The sequence below is a fragment of the Tachyglossus aculeatus genome, chromosome 20 (genome assembly GCF_015852505.1).
Source record: "Tachyglossus aculeatus isolate mTacAcu1 chromosome 20, mTacAcu1.pri, whole genome shotgun sequence".
Classification (NCBI taxonomy): domain Eukaryota; kingdom Metazoa; phylum Chordata; class Mammalia; order Monotremata; family Tachyglossidae; genus Tachyglossus; species Tachyglossus aculeatus.
Genome location: NC_052085.1, coordinates 28,860,204 through 28,876,002, shown reverse-complemented (window position 1 = coordinate 28,876,002; position 15,799 = coordinate 28,860,204).

The following is a 15,799-nucleotide window of genomic DNA, read 5'->3' as shown; positions in this document are numbered from 1 at the left end:
TCCAGGACCGCAACCAAATGCGGCCCATAGGACCCCTGCTGATAATTATGGTATTAGTTAAGCGCTTACTATGTGCCAGGCACTGTTCTAAGCACTAGGGTAGAGGTAGGGTAATCAGGTTGTCCCACGTGGGGCTCAGTATCTTAATCCCCATTTAACAGATAATAATAATAATGGCATTTTATTAAGCGCTTACTATGTGCAAAGCACTGTTCTAAACGCTGGGGAGGTTACAAGGTGATCAGGTTGTCCCACGGGGGGGGGCTCACAGTCTTAATCCCCATTTTACAGAATAGGTAATTGAGGCACAGAGAAGTTAAGTGATTTGCCCAAAGTCACAGAGCTGACAAGTGGCAGAGGCAGGATTAGAACCCATGACCTCTGACTCCGAAGCCCGTGGTCTTTCCACTGAGCCACGCTGCTTCTCTGTTACCTACAGATGAGGTAACAGAGAAGTTAAGTGGCTTGGCCAAGGTCACACAGCAGACAAGTGGCAGAGAGGGTTTAGAAACCGCGTCTTCTGACTCCCAAGCCCGGGCTCTTTCCACTAAAATGAATTCTTCTCAGTTCTTCTCTGTCTTTTCCAGATTGTGGTGAGCAAATCTTTATGCTGGACCCCAGATATTGGGGAAGAGGGGGTGTCATGTCAACCCTCTTGAAGGATGCAATTACTTTGGGAGCAACCATAAACTTTGCTCTTAGTCTTGTAATGAAAAGAAATAATTAATTGGTTTTCAATCGTATTTCATCAATCGTATTTATTGAGCGCTTACTGTGTGCAGAGCACTGTTTTATAGTTTTATAGTATAATTAGTTCCTACTGATTTATATTAATGCCAACTGGACAGTTATGCCCAGAATAATATCTGGAACCAACTGATGATTTTGAAGACAGGCTCACCTTAACATTTTTAAAAACCCAATTTATGTTTTTTTTTAATCATATGCTTCCTAACCAGGTTGACACACTCTGCTGTATGTACTCTCCCAAGCTCTTAATTCAGTGCTCTGCACACAGTAAGTGATCAATAAATACCATTAATTGGTAGATTGATTAAAGTTGTGGCTGAGTCCTTGATCTCTTGAAATTTGGAGAGTGGGAGTCACCTTGTCCAATTTGATGGATGACGCAGTGAAAAGCGATTTAGGTCACAAAGCATGGGGGAGACGTCTGTGCTGAAAGAGAACTTCTCTGGAAGAATAGGGTGATATTAAAATATGAAGGACACTCATTGATTTTAATTCAGTGATGACCAAGGCCGGGGTAAATTCATCTAAAATTAGAATCCAAACCAAAGTGGGGTTAGGCTTCCTTTAGTCTGTGAGAGACAAGATCTTTATGGTTGTCATTGGAAGCAGATTAAACTCTGGGTTTGTTTATAGAAGACATCTAATCCTAAAGAGGGAGGACTGGAAATTAGAGTGGGAGAAGAAGCCCTCTGGAGAGAGCAGCAGGGGAGACCTTGTCGCTGGGGGAGAGTCAGGTTTCATTGATGGCTAGGAGGACTAGTGACAGGGATGGGAACAGGTAAATATTATTATTATTCAACAGCTGAAAGCAAAGGATCACCCTCATTTAGGGAGAGGAATATGTATGCTAGCATTTGGCATTCATTCATTCAATCGTATTTATTGAGCACTTACTGTGTGCAGGGCACTGTACTAAGCGCTTGGGAGAATACAATACAATAAACAGACATATTCCCTGCCCACAACGAGCTCAAAGTTTAGAGGTGGGGAGATGGATATCAATACAAATAAATTAATTACAGATATGCAGTAAGTGCTGTGGGCTTGGGAGGGGGGAAGAACAAAGGGAGCAAGTCTGGACGACACAGAAGGGAGTTGGAGAAGAGGAAAGGAGGGGCTTAGTCTGGGAAGGCCTCTTGGAGAAGATGTGCCTTCATTAAGGCTTCTGGCAAGGAGTCTTTGAAGAGCAACTGGGTGAGGAAGATGGGTCTTACTGAGATTATCAATGACCCGGAAATCCACTCAGAAGGCTTTGCTCCACCCCTAGTGCCTGCAATCCCTATCACCCTCCTGTAACTAACTAACCCATCTTCCCTCCTTTATTCCCACTCCAGCACTGAGCTACTCACAGTGCCTTGCACTGGGAGAGAGCACCTCTGAAGGAGCGATGTCTTAAGGGAACACCGGAAATGGAGACCTGAGGGCCGGCAAGTAAACAGAACTTAACTCCAATTCACTGGTAAGTATAATCCTATAAAAATGGATTTGTTTTGTAAAACTTTGGGTCCGGCCTGCCTCTCCCAGGTGACACCCGCCACCTTGTGCTAAACTGGGCATGCAGAGTGCTGTTCAGCTGAACTCATATTAATGGGTATTTCTGTTTCAGGGCAGCTAAACCAGCTGCAGCTTTACAAAATCATCATCAATTATACAAAATGTCTTGACATCTCTGATTAGCAAGCGTGCCTCTTTCCTAGTTTTGCGTTCCTACGAGAAGCTATACTGACCCTGGAAATGATGTTTCAAGACAGGAAAACAAAGATTTCTCTTTACAAATATTTTGATTACTCTGAATCAAGGATATTGAGATGGGTTTTTTTGCTTGTTTTTTATTTTTATTTTTTTATAAATCTGCCCGCTACAATTTACTTCATTTCTTCAAGCTGGGTGTTTCAGTTGGAAGAATGTCTCCCTAATTGGCTTTCTCTCTTGTTACCAATGCTAGTGTCAATTAAAGGAAATATTTGAACAAAAAAGCCCGCTTGAATTACCACAACCCATTTAGCTAAACTAGGACAGAGTACAATTTTGCACCATAAATGCCAATGGTAAATTTCATCCTGATCATTCGAAATTACAGTTCAAATTCTGCGGAAACACCAGACCGTTAAATATTAAGTCCTTGACAGAACTTAGTTGGCTTGGTTACTCCTAGATAGGCATAAATGTTCTTCTAGTTGTCAATCATATTTATTGAGTGCTTACTGTGTGCAGGACACTTGGGAGAGTACAATATAACAGACACATTCCCTGCCTACATTGAGCTTACAGTCTAGACAGGGAGACAAGCATTAATATAAATGAAGGACAGATATGAACATAAATCCTGTGGAGTTGGGATGGAGGGTTGAACAAAGGGAGCAAGTCAGGGTGACACAGAAGGGAGTTGAAGAAAACCAAAAGAAGGTATAGTATGGGAAGCCCTCTTGAGGGAGCTGGGCCTTCAATAAGGCTTTGAAGGGGAGAAGAATAATTGTCTGTCGACTGTGAGGAGGGAGGGCTTTTCAGGCCAGAAGTAGGAGGTGGCCGAGAGGTTGGCGGAGATATAGGCAAGATTGAAGTACAGTGAGAAGGTTAGCACTATAGGAGCGGAGTGTGGGGACTGGATTGTAGTCGGAGAGTAGCCAAGTGAGATAAGAGGGGGCAAGGTGATTGAGTGCACCTTGGTTGCCCGTTTAGTCACCCCTGCTGCTGGAGAAGTTTCCTCAGAAACTAAAGTTTTCTGTTCTATTGTATCTCTCTCCCGTCTCCATCTGCTCTTGTCACCTTGAAATGCAGTGAATGAAATTGCAGAGGAAAGTTGAGCGGCAAATCGGGATGCTTGTCAGAAATCTTGACAAGCCAGGATTCTACTTTGCCTGCATTTAACTTTAGACAGAAGAACAATAATATTCAGGAGTGTCTAGTCGTTTCCTAGGAGAAAGGGAGGTGCTTGCAGAGAGGAAGTTAATTTGTTTACTTTGTGTTCTGGCGCTGGGGTAGATAACAAGATAATCTGATGTGATGCAGTCTCTGCTCCAGATGGGGCTCAAAATCTAAGCAATATGGCACTCTGTCCCCATTGTACAAAGAAGGAATTTGAAGCTCAGAAAGATTAAGTGACTTGTCCAAAGACTTACAGCAGGCCAGTTGTAGAACTGGACTAGAATGGGGGATCTGACTCTCAGCTCGAAGCTCTTTTGCCAGTAAGTCACACTACCTTCCTTTCATTTTTAAGGGTATTCTTCATATCCTAAATTCACCCTCGTTTCACCTTTGATTTAACCTCTCTGGATGGTGAAGGATTAATGATACTTGTTCAGGGCTTACTAAGTACCAAGCACTACACTAAGCCCTTGGGTTAGATATATGATCATCAGGCTGGACACAGTCCTTGCCCCCCATAGGACACAGTTCAAATCGGAGTAAATAGAATTTAATCCCCATTTTACAGATGAGGTATCTGAGTCATAGAGAGGTTAAGTGACTTACCCAAGATCACACAGTAGACAGAAGACAGTTGGCAGAGCCGGGATTTCAACTCAGGTCCTCTGATTCTGAGGCCTGTGCTCTTTCCAGTAGGTCACACTGCTGCTGCTGTTTTTTAAACATTCCTTGTCAGAGGGTTTAGTTTTTGCTGTTTCCGTCTCTGAGCTTCTGGAACAAACACTGATACCATCTGATCAAAGCCAGTACTGCTTTAAGCAACTCTTCTTTGAGGCAGGCGGGCCTTACAGTGGCTTGCATCTAAAGAGGAACTAACACTCTGACTGAACATCTGGGAAATAAATTGCAGATATTCTCCCAGGGTTTCCTTTCCTCATCCCCGCTGGCTAACCTCAGAGGTAAGCGATTTTGCAGTACTTGCTACCAACAGGCAAGAAACACCCTTGGCCCAGGAAACCATTAATAAATTCTTTCTGCTCTGAATAGTTAGGGAAGTTGCCACTGTCTTTCTTAGAGACTGCCAATCTCCCCGCCAAGCCTCTTTTCCTTTTCCCAGGCAGTTTAAACAGGAAACAGTAAGGTTTAGTGGAAAGGTCCCGGGCTTGGGAGCCAGAGGTCACAGGTTCTAATCCCGCCTCTGCCACTTGTTAGCTGTGTGACTTTGGGCAAGTCACTTCACCACTTCTCGCCTCAGTTACCTCATCTGGAAAATGGGGATTAAGACTGTGAGTCCCACGTGGGACTACCTGATAACCTTGTATCTATCCCAGTGCTTGGAACAGTGTTGGGCATATAGTAAGTGCTTAATAAATATTATTAAGAGAAGCAGCATGGCTCAGTGGAAAGAGCACGGGCTTGAGAATCAGAGGTTGGGTTGTGGGTTCTAATCCTGACTCTGCCACGTATCGGCTGTGTGACCTTGGGCAAGTCACTTAACTTCTCTGTGCCTGTTACCTCATCTGTAAAATGGGGATTAAGACTGTGAGCACCACAAGGACAACCTGATCACCTTGTATCTACCCCAGAGTTTAGCACAGTGCTCAGTACATAGTAAGCACTAAATAAATATCATTATTATTATTATTATGCAAATCAGTGGAACATTTCCCCTTGATAACTCGGTTTTGTCACCAAGTGGCAGCAAAATACCCCCCTTACCAATCTAGCAGCTGCACCCCAAAACAAGGACATTTTCCTAATGCTCCAAGTAATTTGACTTTTGAGCTCATATTGTTACATTTTCAATTACCTTGAGAGGAATAAGGGAAATTAAGGCATCCATCTCAGAATATCTGTTCAGAGCAAATGTTTAATTGGAAAGAAAAACAAATAGTCTGAATGGAAATTTACCAAGCCATCCAATCTCAGGTTCCCTTTAGTAGAACATCAATTGAAAATAAGGACAAAAGATTAGAATGAAATGATAAAAGATTCCATTTTAATTACTCTTGTTCACTCATTTTCAACAAGGTTTTAAGGGAAAACACTTTATTTGATTTACTTTCATTTATTTCTTTTGTTTAGAGAGAATACATGTTCCACAGAATAAAAATTAACATTTTTTTAATCTCAGAAGTTCTAAGGATGAATCTTTGCAAAATTGTTTTGTCACTGAAAAGGGCTGGAACAAAAAGGAAAGTCATTGTTCAAAATGTTAATTGTCTAAAAATAAATGCTGTTATTCTGTTCCTGTCTGAGTGGGGAAAACAATAGAGATTTTTGGACTTCGACTTCATTATGAAATGCTACGAGAAAAATAGTGAAAGGATTACAATCTTGTGCTTAGGAGCTGGAGGCTTCTTGGAGCTACTTCTCGTTAAATCCTGCTGTCTGTGTTAATAATAATAATAATTAATAATAATGGTATTTGTTAAGTGCTTACTACGTGCCAAGCTCTGTTCTTAGTGCGGGACACTGTTCTTGCTTGTTCATTCATTCATTCAATTGTATTTATTGAGCACTTACTGTGGGCAAAGAAAGAAAGCTCTCTACTAAGCACTCGAGAGAGTGCAATATAACAATAAATGGACACCTTCCCTGCCTACAATGAGCTTACAGTCTAGAGGAGGAGACAGACATTAATATAATTAAATGTGTGGTTTACACCGCCCTATTTTGCAGTTCCCACCCACCTCCATCAGCTCTCCCACCTCAATCACTACCCCCTCCGGCTGTTCCTCCAGCCTGAGTCTCCCTTTCCATCTAGTGTGACAGACCGTCATTCTCTCCACCTTCAAAACCCTCCTAAATCCCTCCTCCTACAGCTTTGTAATTTTGTAACAGACTTGGCAACACGAGAAATGAACAATTATGGTGTTTGGAACTTCCTTCTTGGGATTAAAGGGGGCGAAATTGCCAAAGACAGTTAAGGTGTTAAATTCTTCCTCTGAGCAATTGAATTCTCTCAAGGGTGTGTTCTTCTTTATTCTTGTTATTATTATTATTTTGACTGTTGAATATGTTAAGCTCTTACTATGTGTCAAATAATGTTCTTAATCAGCGGAAAGAGCCCGGGCTTGGGAGTCAGAGGTCAGGGTTCAAATCCCAGCTCCGCCACTTGTCAGCTGTGCGGCTTTGGGCAAGTCACTTAACTTCTCTGTGCCCCAGTTATCTCATCTGTAAAATGGGGATTAAGACTGTGAACCCCACATGTGACAACCCGATCACCTTGTATCCCTCCAGCACTTAGAACAGTGCTTTGCACATAGTAAGCGCTTAACAAATGCCATCATTATTATTATTTATTACTATCCCAATTGATGAATCAATGGTATTTACCGAGTGCTTACCGGGGGCAGAGCACATATTAAACTCCATTTGGATCCACCAATCATTGATATATATTGAACGCTTATTGTAGGCAGAGCGCTGTACTAAGCACTCTGCACACTAAGGATGTCCCACCGGCCCCTCAAACTCCCAATGCCCAAAGCTCACCCGATCATCTTCCCTCATAAGCCCTCCCCTCACCCCCTCCTGGTTCTCCTCCTATCTCTCTGGCTGCTCCTCCTCTGCCTCCCACCCTAAACTGTGGGGGTCTCTTAAGGCTCAGTTCTGAGTCCCCTTCTATTCTCCACCTAAACTCACTCCCTCAAGGGGCCCATCAATTCCCTCGGTTCCAACCCCTGAATCCTATCAGCCTGGGAGTCAGAGGACCTGGGTTCTAATTCTGACTCTGCTACTTGCCTGCTGTGTGCTCAGGGCCCAGTCACTTCACTTCCCCCTCTAGACTGTAAATCCTGTGTGGGCCAGGAACTTGTCTTCCACTCTGTTTCACTATACTCTCCCAAGAGCTTAGTACAATGCTCTGCACACAAGTAGCATTCAATAAATTCCATTGATTGATTGATTCTCTGAGCCTCATTTTCCTTGTGTACAGTGGAAATTGAATACCTATGCTCGCTCCTCCCTAGACCTCGAGCCCTGAGTGGGACAGAGGCTGTGTCTGCTGTGATTATTGTACTTGCCCTAGTGCTTAGTACAAGCAGTGTGACTTGCCCAAAGTCACACAGCAGACAAGTGAAAGTGGGGTCATCTGAAGACACGAATGGGTCACAGAGAGTTCATGGGGTCATTTGAGGTGAAATGGGACATTAAACTGCTTTCTGAAAATTTTCCCGAATTCATAAGTGAAAGTGGGGTCAACTGAGGACACAAATGGGGGTACATAGTGTCCATATCTATTCTATTTTATTTTGTTAGTATGTTTGGTTTTGTTCTCTGTCTCCCCCTTTTAGACTGTGAGCCCACTGTTGGGTAGGGACTGTCTCTATATGTTGCCAACTTGTACTTCCCAAGCGCTTAGTACAGTGCTCTGCACACAGTAAGCGCTCAATAAATACGATTGATTATGATGATGATGATGAGTGGGGTCACGGAGTGTTCATGGGGTCATTAGTTTATTTGTGTATATTTACTATTCAATTTATTTTGTTAATGATGTGCATCTAGTTTTATTTCTATTTATTCTGATGACTTGACACCTGTCCACATGTTTTGTTTCATTGTCTGTCTCCCCCTTCTAGACTGTGAGCCATCACAGGGACCGTCTCTATATGTTGCCAACTTGTACTTCCCAAGTGCTTAGTACAGTGCTCTGCACACAGTAAGCGCTCAATAAATATGATTGGATGAGTGAATGAATGAATGACTTGTTTATTGTGCAGCCCTACTGTCTCTGTCAATTTTGAGAAACGAGGTCCAGAATTCCCCCTCCAAGACAGGAGCTTTCTGCCTTATTAAAACCTGTCACAAGGCACCTGCAAGGTAATACTCAGTGCTTCCCCATCCACCTCCAACTTCCTCCACTACCTCATCACCAAACATCCTCACTGTAATTATTATTATTATTATCTTGCCTGCCAATTAAGTGCTGAAAAAACCCATCACCCAGCACCATCCCAGCTCTTCCTTATTGGCTCCCTTTGAACTCAGCCACAGGAAAAATCAAAAACAAACAAGATGAAAAAACAGAAAGCTCACTTGGTGGAAAGCACCTATTTCAGGACCCACAAGGAAATGTGGGCATGGGTATCTATCCATCAATCACATCTATAAAGCATTTTCAGTAGGCGAAGCAGGTCATTAAGGAGCTGGGAAAAATGAACAGACATGGATTTTTTTATGGTATTTGTTAAAAGCATACTATGTTTCAAGTTCTGTTCTAACCGCGAGGGCAGATACAAGTTAATCAGATCAGACATAGGCCCTGTCCCATATGGGGCTCACAGTCTAAGTAGGAGAAGAACATGAACTGAATCCCCATTTTACAGTCGAGGAAACTGAAGAACAGAAGGATTAAGTGTTTTGCCCAAGGTCACACAGCAGACAAGTGACAGAGCCAGGATTAGAAGCCAGATCCTCTGACTCTAAGTACCTTGTTCTTTCCATTAGGCTATGCTGCTTCTCCAGTTTAGGTTGTGTCCCTGGGTACAGATCCTGGGAGAATTTGGGAGGGTAATATTTTCATATTTTCCTTCTCAGATCAGACATCAGGTCTGCAGTGAGTTCATTTCAAAACCATGAGGCTAATTCAAGTCCAAGCCCTAGGTGTCCCTGTTATTTTTCTTGACCCCCCCCAAAGTGGCAGCCCAGGACCTTTGCCTTCCAGGGCTGAAATCCTACTTTGGGATGTATCTCCGAGCAACTCCATTGAAGCCACCAACACATTTCAGTCCCCAGAGTTTTCTATGAGGAAGCTTAGGGGATCAATAAATCATTTATTGGGTGCTTACTGTAAGCAGAGCACTGTACTAAGCCCTTGGGAGAGTACGGTATAGGGCTATAACAGAGTCGGTAGACATATTTCCTGCCCACAGTGAGTTGACAATCTAGAAGATTCATTCATTCAATCATATTTATTGAGCACTTACTGTGTGCAGAGCACTGTACTAAACACTTGGGAAGTACAATGTGTTTCCTCTCAGGAGGTGCTCAGCAAATGCCATTACTATTAATATCAAATGGGGAGAATAATAATTGTATTTGTTAAACAATTATTATGTGCTAAGCACTGTACTAAGCATTGGGGTGGATAAAATACAATTAGATCAGACACAGTCCCTGTTTATACTCCCTGACTCCTTTCCTCTCGAAGACTACCAAGTCTTCAGCTTGTCCAAATGTGATAAAACTGGAAAAGGGAGTGAGATTCCAGATCATTTCCTCCTTAGTTTCCTATGGCCTAAATGAAATCAATCAATCAATAGTATTTATTGAGCACTTACTGGCTACAGACCTAGGGAAAGTGCAGTAGAATTAGTAGACATGATCCCTGTTTTCAAGGACCTTAAATCTAGCTGGGAAGACAGACATCTTAGCAGGGAATTAAAATAGCTGCAGCTCCCTTCAAAGAAGAGGATCTCCTATCTTCATTCTACTACTTGTTACTAGTACTACTAATAATGATTAAAAATAATAATGATAATAGCAACCGAGGTGCTTAAGTGCTTAGCATGTGCCGAGCACTGAACTAAATGCAAGAAAATCAGGTTGGACATAGTTCAACTGTTTCAATGTCTAGCTGTTAATCAAGAATAGGCTGGGACTTTTTCAAATCTTTCATTGACTCTGCCTCATCCTCCTCAGTTGCCCCAAGGTTTATGTGTGAGATAATGATTGGTCTTGTGACAGAACGAAAATGCATCCAGCTAGTGAGCTTTTTCCATGAATCAGTGATGATTTCAATTAGAGGGAAATGAAGGTTGGCAAAGATGGAGGAGGTGGTTGTTATGAAGGGGGAATCCAGGTAAGATTCTCAAATATATTTCAGGACTAATGAACAGTGTTACTGAGAAGGGGGAGATCAAAGACGGAGTAGCAGCACAGAAAATGAGCCCCCAGTAAGATCTGGATTCTATCCTATATTTCAACAAAAACGTAATCTCTGGGTGGTTTTGTTTTTTGTCTCAACTGTGTGGTTTGGCTGCCAAAAGGGAGTGAACTGTTGCTTAAGTTATTCCATTTCATTAAAGGCAAAATAAGGAGTCCAGTAAAACACCAGTAGGTGGGTTGAGGGGAAGTTTTATGGATTAAAATCTACAAGAAATGACAACAGATAGATGTTTTCATTACCCCATGTGACAGGGAATGCTGGGAGGTGAAATCAGGGCAAAAACCAGGAAAAGACTCAAAAGAGGAAATCAGAGGGCTATAAAACGGCTCCTGGGATCAGGAGTCAGTGAATGAAGATGACTTGGGGACCTCATTCTAAATCCTACTGAAACCAATGGGGTTTGTAAGAATTGTGTTTATTAAAGCAATTACTTTTGCTATTACTATTAAGCAATTGCAATTAAGTAATTGCAATTACTATTAAGCACTGGGGTAGATAAAGTGCAATCAGATCAGACACAGTCCCTGTCCCAAATGGGACTTAAAATATTAGATGAGCAAACTGAGGCCCAGAGAAGTTAAGTGACTTGCTCGAGGTCACAAAGCAGCAAACTGGGATTAGAACCCAGGTCCTAAATGTTACTAAATGGAGGATGCTCCGGTTGCTCCTGGGAGACTCAGGCATCCTAATTCATACCCTGTTTCAGTCTCCATCATCCCATTAAGATCAACACAGTTAAGTGCCTTGGAACTGTTTTCAAGGCCCTGGATGAAAAGGTCTCTGTATGTAGAAAGCACTATCATCATGGCTCTCTGATGCTATCTCTGAAAGCACTTACAATTTCACTCATCATTATTCATTAGCATTTCCCAGACCCTTTATCATAAGAGTTGCCAGGCTCTAAACTCAGTTCCCCTAGAGGTGAGGTAAGCAACCCATGAGGCTTTTCAGCATGGCATAGTGGATTAGAGCCCAGGCCTAGGAATCAGAAGGTCATGGGTTCTAATCCCAGCTCCGCCACTTGTCTGCTGTATGGCCTTGGGTAAGTTACTTTAATTATCTGTGCCTCAGTTCCCTGTTCTGAAAAAATGGGAATTAAGATCGTGAGCCCCATGTGGGACAGGGACTGTGTCCAACCTGATTTTCGTGTATCTACCCCAGCGCTTAGTACAGTGCCTGGTGGATAGAAAGTGCTTAACAAATGTCATAATAATAATTATTATTATTATTACTTACCATGTCATTCTTAACGCTCAAGTTTTCTTCTGGAGCCTCCAAGTCCATTACCTTTCCCTCATTATCTAATGGTGGGGTAATGAGAAATTAATCAGATTGTTAGTCATCAACCCACTGAGGAAAGCACAAATTAAAAACATTCATTCATTCAATTGTATTTATTGAGCACTTACTGTGTGCAGAGCACTGTACTAAGCACTTGGGAAGTATAATACAGCAATAAACAGTGACAATCCTTGCCCACAATGAATTTACAGTCTAGAGTTGCGGGAGACAGACATCAGTACAAACAAATAAAATTACAGATATAATAATAATAATGGCATTTGTTAAGCGCTTACTACGTGCAAAGCATTGTGTTCTAAGCACTGGACATATGTATATACACATGTACATATATATACATGTATATACATACATACATATATATGTATATACATGTATATATATGTACATGTGTATATATATATGTCCAGTGCTTAGAACATATACATGTGTGTGTATATATATATATATATATATATACACAGATATATACTTAAGTTCTGGGAGTGGGGGGGAAAGCAAAGAGACCCAATCAGGGCAACGCAGAAGGGAGTAGGAAATGAAGAAAAGATTACAGTTTTAAACCCACCCATTAGCAGAGGTCTGACCTGATTATCTTTCATCTAACTCAGCATTTAGTACAGTGATCGGCACATAGTAAGCGCTTAACAAATACCATAATTATTATAACTCATTCCACTGACCATTCAATCAGTGATATTAATTGAGCACTTTCAGTGTGCAGAGCACTATACTAAACACTCCACCAAAATGCTCTCTGCTCTGCCAAGCAGTCGACTCACTTTGGATTCCTCCGTTGCCAGGAAAGAGACAACATCATTTCCAATTAGAATGCTAGTTTCCCAAAGAAGTGGATGGATTTGGGCAACAGGGCCTTGAAATAAATTTGTTCAGGAAAAGCAATTACTCCTGGAGTATGGAACTTGCTGAAGGGGGTATGGGGTGGGCTGATAGGCTGAAGCGCCCAGTGCTTAGAACAGTGCTTGGCACATAGTAAGCGCTTAACAAATACCATCATTATTATTATTAGACTCATATGTGTTTTGCTGATTAATATAGCTGATATCATAACTCACGTGCTACGACATCGACATGACCAAGTGCAACCTACTGTGTCTTCTGCCAGGAGGCCTGTCCCATGGACGCCATCGTGGAGGGCCCTAACTTTGAGTTCTCCACGGAGACGCACGAGGAGTTGCTGTACAACAAGGAGAAGCTGCTCAACAACGGCGACAAGTGGGAGGCGGAGATCGCAGCCAACATCCAGGCCGACTTCCTGTACCGCTGAGGCCTCCCGTTCCCCCGCCCTCCCACCCCCAACAAAGAGCGACCCCGGCCCGCCCGCCGCACCACCTGGCTGGGACGGGGCCTCGGTGTGACCTTGTCTGCTGGTCGTTGGTGGAGCCGCCCCCCCCGAGAAGCCAAAGGCCCGAGCCCGCCCCATCTCCTCCCTCCATCCCGCTCCACACTGGACCCCCACCTTCCTCTCTGTCCGCACCCGGCCCAGGGGTCCGGATGCCTTGAGTGAGGCCCAGGTGGAGTCTCCCCCAGGTGGAAACTCCTTACCTCTGACCTCCGACCCCGCTTACTCTAGCTGCCCCTGCTGTCGCTCCCCTGTAAGGGTGGGGGCCTGGTTTTCCAGGTCCCCACCAAGCTGGGACCAAGACCGCCCTTGTCGTCAGGAAGGGGCTGTGGGTGGGCATCGTCACCCTCCCCACCCCTGGCCAAAGCCGGGCAGTGGGGTCCCACTGTGTGAGGGGAAATGCAGGGGGGAGGGTCTCGACCCCCCTCCACCCACCTCCAAGCTTCACCAGCCTTGGGCTCCCCTTTCCTGCTCCAAGTTTCCGGATGGGGCTGGGGTAAGAACTGCTCCCACCCAGCTCCCGGAGGCCGGGCTCCCTCACCACGGGATTGGTGCCCCAGGCTCCCTCTGCCCTGGCTGCGGCTCAGACCTGTCCGGCCCATCCTTCCGTATGTCAACAACGTACATATCTATTCTGTTTTATTTTGTAGTATGTTTGGTTTTGTCTCCCCCTTTTAGACTGTGAGCCCACTGTTGGGTAGGGACTGTCTCTACATGTTGCCAATTTGTACTTCCCAAGCGCTTAGTACAGTGCTCTGCACACAGTAAGCACTCAATAAATACGACTGATGATGATCCAGGTTAATTCACAGCACTTATGCATCTATCTGGAATTTATATTGTCTGCCTCTCCTTCTAGACTGCAATAATACATAGCACTCAGTAAATACCACTGACTGATAAAGAGCTGCATCTTCTTAGAGACTCCCTGCTTAGAGTAATTTCCTCTTGCAGTTCTGCCGTGCGTGAATCAGAACTGCCCATAGGATGATCACTAATGATTCCAATTTATTCCAATCTTTTTAGGCTTTTGTAATTCCCATAGTTTTTCCTTTTTCAGTGTAGAATTTCATTTGGCCACTCATTTTCCCCTAAGCCTTATCTCTTGCTTTCTCTAATCGCCAATTTGCTATCTTCCCCCATGTTGCCTGTCTGCTTTTTGACGGGCCCATCTGCTGCTTATCTGCTCTCAACTCCAATGGCAGTCATTTTCTTTGGGGAGGGTTCATGGCTTTTGTATCTCCATCCACGCTGTTTGTTGTTCTGTCAACTCTTGAATAATCCAGGTAGAATAAACCATGCCCTCCCTCCTGCTGCCTTTCTCTGTGACATTTTCAAGTGGGTTAGTTTTTCCTTCAGAGAGTGGGTGAGGGAAGCGAGAGGAAATGAGTATCTGTAGACTGTTGCTGGTAATATCTGTGGTGAAGATTGTAGAGGGATGTGGAGAATAAGCTTCTTGTGGACAGGGATCATGTCTTCCAAGTCTACTACTATACTGTTCTATTTATTTTATTTTGTTAGTATGTTTGGTTTTGTTCTCTGTCTCCCCCTTTTAGACTGTGAGCCCACTGTTGGGTAGGGACTGTCTCTATATGTTGCCAACTTGTTCTTCCCAAGCACTTAGTACAGTGCTCTGCACACAGTAAGTGCTCAATAAATACGATTGATTGATTGATTGTTCTCTCTCAAGTGCTTAGTACAGTGCTCTGCACACAGAGTAAGTCCTCATTAAAAACCACTGATTGATGGTACACATGTCATATTCCCTTGGTCTTGATATCACTTTGCAGCAGCTGGATGTGTGGATCATAGTTTCATAAAGGAATTGGACTTTCTTAATGTTATTATTATTAGAAATACTAATGGTATTTGTTAAAGGCTATGTACCTAGGAGAGATCATAATACAGTGTGCCTCAGTGGAAAGAGCACGGGCTTTGGAGTCAAAGGTCATCGGTTCAAATTCTGGCTCTGCCAAGTGTCAGCTGTGTAACTGTGAGCAAGTCACTTAACTTCTGTGCCTCAGTTCCCTCATCTGTAAAATAGGGATTGACTGTGAGCCCCCTGTGGGACAATCTGATCATCTTGTAACCTCCCCAGCACTTAGAACAGTGCTTTGCACATAGTAAGTGCTCAATAAATGCAATTATTATTATTATTATTATTAATGCAGTCATAGAATTTATTAATTCATTCACTCATATTTATTGAGTGGTTACTTTGTGCAGAGCCCTGAACTAAGTGCTTGGGAGAGTACAATATAACAGTAAACAGATACTTTCCCTGCCCACAACAAGCTCAATCACAGTCTTTGTCCCACATGGTGTTTAGTACAATGCTTTGCACACAGTAAGCACTCAATAAATTTGATTGAATGAATCAACATGGGGTTAACAGTTTAAGGGAGAGAGAAAATACTTCGTTGTAAGCGTCTTAAGCACAGAACTCAAGTCTACCAATTCTATTTCATTGCACTCTCCCAAGGGCTAAGCACAGTGCTCTTCACACAGTAAGCACTCAATATGTCCAACAAATTGATTGAATCCCCATTTTACAGATGAGGGAACTGAGGTACAGAGAAGTTAAGTGTCCAAGATCAACCAGCAAGCAGCCAGGATTAGAACCC